Source organism: Mya arenaria, chromosome 4 (assembly GCF_026914265.1).
Source record: "Mya arenaria isolate MELC-2E11 chromosome 4, ASM2691426v1".
Lineage (NCBI taxonomy): Eukaryota > Metazoa > Mollusca > Bivalvia > Myida > Myidae > Mya > Mya arenaria.
Genome location: NC_069125.1, coordinates 28,155,372 through 28,162,341, shown reverse-complemented (window position 1 = coordinate 28,162,341; position 6,970 = coordinate 28,155,372). Strand labels below are relative to the sequence as shown.

The following is a 6,970-nucleotide window of genomic DNA, read 5'->3' as shown; positions in this document are numbered from 1 at the left end:
TACTTTTTAAAAAGATGCAAGTATCCAGTTTTGTAACGTACACATCGTTACACAAGACATTTGTGTATTTAATGTTGATATATATATAATACACGTTCATGGGGCGGATAATCAACGCCAGTAAAGTCATATTATTTTCACAAATTATGTGTACTGTAGCCTTTTACAGTTAATGAGTTATGCCCCTTAGAAATTTGAACTCAGTCTGGATAAAAGGAAACCCTTCGACAAATAATAAGCAAAAAAAGATAAATCGGTAAGTTCAAATAGAAAGTTATACTTTGGTATACAAACATAAATGACCATTACCAGAGTGTCTTTTTTACTTCTATTGTGGTGTTGTTTTTGTTGTTGACCAAACATAATTATTAGGCAATGATTTACAGTTACTTATTGATTGATCAAAAACCACTCTGTTTACAGTTTAGAACATGTTGGAGGTTAAAAGGGACTATTTATTCTTTCTCAAATGATGGAGGGGATTCAAAAGTTGATAATGTGGAAAATGGCAATTGTTTTAAATACTGGCTACCACGCACCAGTTAATTGTTACCACAACCCCCATATGTCCGGGGGGGATCCGCAGTGCCAGGTGAACGTGGTGGTTTTGTTCTAGCGCCATGAATAATAGGGAATGTTCTTTGACTAGCATTTCTAGGGTACAGGGGCATTTGACGGGGATTTTACCTGCAGTTCCTATCCGCAGGGCGGAGATTTTACCAGGGATTGGCCGGACCAAAAGTCAAAGTCCCTGCTATTCCCCAGACCTGGGAGGGCTGTGGTTACTATTGACTGGTACATCAGCATAACTTTATAGGATCCAGTCTTGATATCTCTAAAGCCGTGAACATTATATTCAGAAGAATATCAATAATTGACTAAAAGTGATCCAATTGGGGTAAAACTATCATTTTCCATGCATTAAAATGGAACCAGTTTTGCTAAATCAAAAATATACCAGTAGTCGTATTACATCAGCCAGTTGATTTAAAGGATTCCAATTTTGGTTAATTGCTTGAAAGAACACAACAATTATAAGATCCATTTTTTATGACACAAACATGCCATATCCATCCCCTGGTCCCCCGGAATTCACAATAAATATGCATGATATGAAATATTTTTAATGCAAGCAAATCATTGACAAGTTTATAAGTGTCTCATAGAAAAATATATGCTTTGAAATATACATTTCACTTCAGTTTTCATGATTCAGTTTTGGTTAAAATAATTTTCAGGTTAAAATATATATAGTACTCACATACTGACAAACAACTTGATATAAGAGGTTTGAAATTTACATATATTGTAATGGCAGAAGCGGGTTGCGTCCTTTTGTTATGGCTGTACATTGTTTATTCATGTCACATTATATATAATTTATCAAATTTAAACAGGTATTGGGATTAATATTGTTCAATAGCTGAAGATTGGATGCTTTACACAACCAAACAAATGTGTGAGGACTTTTAAGGTTGAAGAACTTCCAAGTGGCAGTTTTAACAGTTTCTGCTTATATTGGAAATTTGAAAAAACTGTTATGTTATATATTAATGAAGTGGAAGTAATTGTTGATTGCTTTTGCAAAATTGAGTTAAAACCACATTATTGTGTACAAATAGGAACAAGATACTTGTGTAATAATATGTGTATTATAAATTGAATTCCGGTACTTTTACATCTACAAATAACTTGATGTATATGAGGTTTGGAATTTAAATAGGATTACTGATTGTGGACGGCAGTTTTTATAGTTTCAGCTTAAATCAGGAGTTGGAAGATGAAAAACCTGTTATGTATCAATGAAGTCAAAGCTGTTGATTAATAAATTGATTTGTGGTAGTTATACTAACAAACAACTTGATGTATAAGAGGTTTGGAATTTAAATAGGATAACTGATTGCGGATGGCAGTTTTTATAGTTTCTGCTTAAATCAGGAGTTGGAAGATGAAAAAACTGTTATGTTTCAAAGAAGTCAAAGCTGTTGATTAATAAATTGATTCGTGGTAGTTATACTAACAAACAACTTGATGTATAAGAGGTTTGGCATTTAAATAGGATAACTGATTGCGGACAGCAGTTTTTATAGTTTCTGCTTAAATCAGGAGTTGGAAGATGAAAAAACTGTTATGTTTCAATGAAGTCAAAGCTGTTGATTAATAAATTGATTCGTGGTAGTTATACTAACAAACAACTTGATGTATAAGAGGTTTGGAATTTAAATAGAATTACTGATTGCGGAAGGCAGTTTTTATAGTTTCTGCTTAAATCAGGAGTTGGAAGATGAAAAAACTGTTATGTATCAATGAAGTCAAAGCTGTTGATTAATAAATTGATTCGTGGTAGTTATACTAACAAACAACTTGATGTATAAGAGGTTTGGCTTTAAATAGAATTACTGATTGCGGACGGCAGTTTTTATAGTTTCTGCTTAAATCAGGAGTTGGAAGATGAAAAAACTGTTATGTTTCAAAGAAGTCAAAGCTGTTGATTAATAAATTGATTCGTGGTAGTTATACTAACAAACAACTTGATGTATAAGAGGTTTGGCATTTAAATAGAATTACTGATTGCGGACGGCGGTTTTTATAGTTTTTGCTTATATTTGGAAGTTTGAAAAAAACTTTTCTGTATCAATGAAGTGGAAGTTGTTGATTGCTTTTGCTAATTGAGTTAAAAAAAACTTTTTGAGTACAAATAGGAACATAAAACTTGTGTTATGTGTATTATAAATTGAAATGTGGTACTTATGTTGACAAATAAATTCATTTTTAGAAAATATTTTGAATTAACATAGTGATTTAGTGACTTAGTGATTATGGACGGCAGTTTTAATAGTTTCTGCCTATATTGGGAGTTGATAGTTTGAAAAAACTGTTCTGTATCAATGAAGTGGAAGTTGTTGATTATAACTTTTGCTAATTGAGTTAAACCCCATTATTGAGTACAAATAGGAACATAATAGTAATACTTGTGTTATGTGTTTTATAAATTGAATTGTGGTACTTATACTGAAAAACAACTTGATATATAAGAGATTTGAAATTTACATAGTAATTACTGATTGTGGATGGCAGTTTTTATAGTTTCTGCTGATTTTGGGAGTTGGAAGATTAAAAAAACTGTTACATATCAATGAAGTGGAAGTTGTTGATTAATAACTTGATTTGGGGTACTTATACTGACAAACAACTTGATGGTTATAAAAGGTTAGGAATTAACATAGTGATTTAGTGACTTAGTGATTATGGACGGCAGTTTTAATAGTTTCTGCCTTATATTGCAAGTTGGAGGTTTGAAAAAACTGTTCTGTATCAATGAAGAGGACGTTGATGATTAATAAATTGATTTGTGGTACTTATACTGACAAACAACTTGATGTATAAGAGGTTTGAAATTTAAATAGGATTACTGATTGCGAATGGCAGTTTTTATAGTCTGCTTATATTGGGAGTTGGAGGTTTGAAATAACTGTTCTGTATCAATGAAGTGGAAGTTGTTGATTTCTTTTGCTAATTGAGTGAACCCAAATTATTGAGTACAAATAGGAACATAAGTAATATACTTATGTTATGTGTATTATTAATTGAATTGCGATACTTTAACAGAGAAAAACATAAATGTACATGTACGAGAGGTTTGGAATTTACATAGTGATTCAGTGATTGCAGACCACAGTTTTAATAGTTTTTGCTAGTATTGTAAAAATGTATTGTTATGTTTATAGAGTGTGCCTTCGCCCGGGTTTTGTTGTTTAGTGTTGTTCACTTTTAACCATGTATTGTTATGTTTACAGAATGTGCCCGGGCCAGGTTTTTGTAGTTTAGTGTAGTTCACTTTTAACCATGTATTGTTATGTTTATAGAATGTGCCTGGGCCAGGTTTTTGTTGTTTAGTGTAGTTCACTTTTAACCATGTATTGTTACATGTATGTTTACAGAATGTGCCTGGGCCTGGTTTTTGTTGTAAGTGTTGTTCACTTTTAACTGTGTATTGTTATGTTTACAGAATGTGCCTGAGCCAGAGTTTTGTTACTTAGTGTTGTTTACTTTTAACCATGTATTGTTATGTTTACAGAATGTGCCTGGGCCTGGTTTTTGTTGTTAGTGTTGTTCACTTTTAACCATGTATTATTATGTTTATAGAATGTGCCTGGGCCTGGTTTTTGTTGTTTAGTGTTGTTCACTTTTATCCATGTATTGTTATGTTTATAGAATTTGCCTGGGCCTGGTTTTTGTTGTTAGTGTTGTTCACTTTTAACCATGTATTGTTATGTTTATAGAATGTGCCTGTTCTTGGTTTTTGTTGTTTAGTTTTGTTCACTTTTAACCATGTATTGTTTTGTTTACAGAATGTGCCCTCGCCGGGATTTTACTTTTAAGTGTTGTTCACTTTTAACCTTGTATTGTTATGTTTACAGAATGTGCCTGGCCCAGGCTTTTGTTGTTAGTGTTGTTCACTTTTAACCATGTATTATTATGTTTATAGAATGTGCCTGTTCTTGGTTTTTGTTGTTTAGTTTTGTTCACTTTTAACCATGTATTGTTTTGTTTACAGAATGTGCCCTCGCCGGGATTTTACTTTTAAGTGTTGTTCACTTTTAACCATGTATTGTTTTGTTTACAGAATGTGCCCTCGCCGGGATTTTACTTTTAAGTGTTGTTCACTTTTAACCATGTATTGTTTTGTTTACAGAATGTGCCCTCGCCGGGATTTTATATTTAAGTTTTGTTCACTTTTAACCATGCATTGTTATGTTTACAGAATGTGCCCTCGCTGGGATTTTATTTTTAAGTGTTGTTTACTCTTAACCATGTATTGTTTTGTTTCCAGTATGTGCCCTCGCCGGGATTTTATTGTTTAGTGTTGTTTACTTTTAACCATATATTGTTTTGTTTACAGTATGTGCCCTGGCCGGGATTTTATTGTTTAGTGTTGTTTACTTTTAACCATGTATTGTTTTGTTTACAGTTTGTGCCCTCGCTGGGATTTTATTTTTTAGTGTTGTTTACTTTTTACCATGTATTGTTTTGTTTACAGTATGTGCCCTGGCCGGAGTTTTAATGTTTAGTGTTGTTTACTTTTAACCATGTATTGTTTTGTTTACAGTATGTGCCCTCGCCGGGATTTTATTGTTTAGTGTTGTTTACTTTTAACCATGTATTGTTTTGTTTTTAGTATGTGCCCTGGCCGGGATTTTATTGTTTAGTGTTGTTTACTTTTAACCATGTATTGTTTTGTTTACAGTTTGTGCCCTCGCTGGGATTTTATTTTTAAGTGTTGTTTACTTTGAACCATGTATTGTTTTGTTTACAGTATGTGCCCTGGCCGGAATTTTAATGTTTAGTGTTGTTTACTTTTAACCATGTATTGTTTTGTTAACAGTATGTGCCCTTGCTGGGATTTTATTTTTAAGTGTTGTTTACTTTTAATCATGTATTGTTTTGTTTACAGTATGTGCCCTGGCCGGGATTTTATTGTTTAGTGTTGTTAACTTTTAACCATGTATTGTTTTGTTTACAGTATGTGCCCTCGCTGGGATTTTATTGTTTAGTGTTGTTAACTTTTAACCATGTATTGTTTTGTTTACAGTATGTGCCCTGGCCGGGATTTTATTGTTTAGTGTTGTTTACTTTTAAGCATGTATTGTTTTGTTTACAGTTTGTGCCCTCGCCGGGATTTTATTTTTAAGTGTTGTTTACTTTTAACCATGTATTGTTTTGTTTACAGTATGTGCCCTGGTAGGGATTTTATTGTTAAGTGTTGTTTGCTTTTAACCATGTATTGTTTTGTTTACATTATGTGCCCTGGCCGGGATTTTATTGTTTAGTGTTGTTTACTTTTAACCATGTATTTATTTGTTTACAGTATGTGCCCTCGCCGGGCTTTTATTTTTAAGTGATGTTTACTTTTAACCATGTATTGTTTTGTTTACAGTATGTGCCCTGGCTGAGATTTTATTGTTTAGTGTTGTTTACTTTTAACCATGTATTGTTTTGTTTACAGTAAGTGCCCTGGCTGGGATTTTATGGTTTAGTGTTGTTTACTTTTAACCATATATTGTTTTGTTTACAGTATGTGCCCTGGCCGGGATTTTATGGTTTAGTGTTGTTTACTTTTAACCATATATTGTTTTGTTTACAATAGGTGCCCTCGCCGGGATTTTATTTTTAAGTGTTGTTTACTTTTAACCATGTATTGTTTTGTTTACAGTATGTGCCCTGGCCGGGATTTTATTGTTTAGTGTTGTTTACTTTTAACCATGTATTTATTTGTTTACAGTATGTTCCCTCGCCGGGATTTTATTTTTAAGTGTTGTTTACTTTTAACCATGTATTGTTTTGTTTACAGTATGTGCCCTGGCCGAGATTTTATTGTTTAGTGTTGTTTACTTTTAACCATGTATTGTTTTGTTTACAGTATGTGCCCTGGCCGGGATTTTATGGTTTAGTGTTGTTTACTTTTAACCATATATTGTTTTGTTTACAGTATGTGCCCTGGCCGGGATTTTATTGTTAAGTGTTGTTTACTTTTAACCATGTATTTATTTGTTAACAGTATGTTCCCTTGCCGGGATTTTATTTTTAAGTGTTGTTTACTTTTAACCATGTATTGTTTTGTTTACAGTATGTGCCCTGGCCGAGATTTTATTGTTTAGTGTTGTTTACTTTTAACCATGTATTGTTTTGTTTACAGTATGTGCCCTGGCCGGGATTTTATGGTTTAGTGTTGTTTACTTTTAACCATATATTGTTTTGTTTACAGTATGTGCCCTGGCCGGGATTTTATGGTTTAGTGTTGTATACTTTTAACCATATATTGTTTTGTTTACAGTATGTGCCCTCGCCGGGATTTTATTTTTAAGTGTTGTTTACTTTTAACCATGTATTGTTTTGTTTACAGTATGTGCCCTGGTAGGGATTTTATTTTTAAGTGTTGTTTACTTTTAACCATGTATTGTTTTTTTTT

General features: G+C 32.6%; 1 long non-coding RNA gene across 1 annotated transcript in view; it reads left to right on the top strand.

Annotated features, from left to right (window-relative positions):
- Positions 1-208: 208 nt before the first annotated feature.
- The window catches only part of LOC128232105 (uncharacterized), a 30,724-nt gene continuing 23,962 nt past the window's right edge, over positions 209-6,970 (top strand). The window contains exon 1 of the long non-coding RNA XR_008260490.1: positions 209-256. This is a non-coding gene — a long non-coding RNA (uncharacterized LOC128232105). The remainder of the gene's footprint in view (positions 257-6,970) is intronic.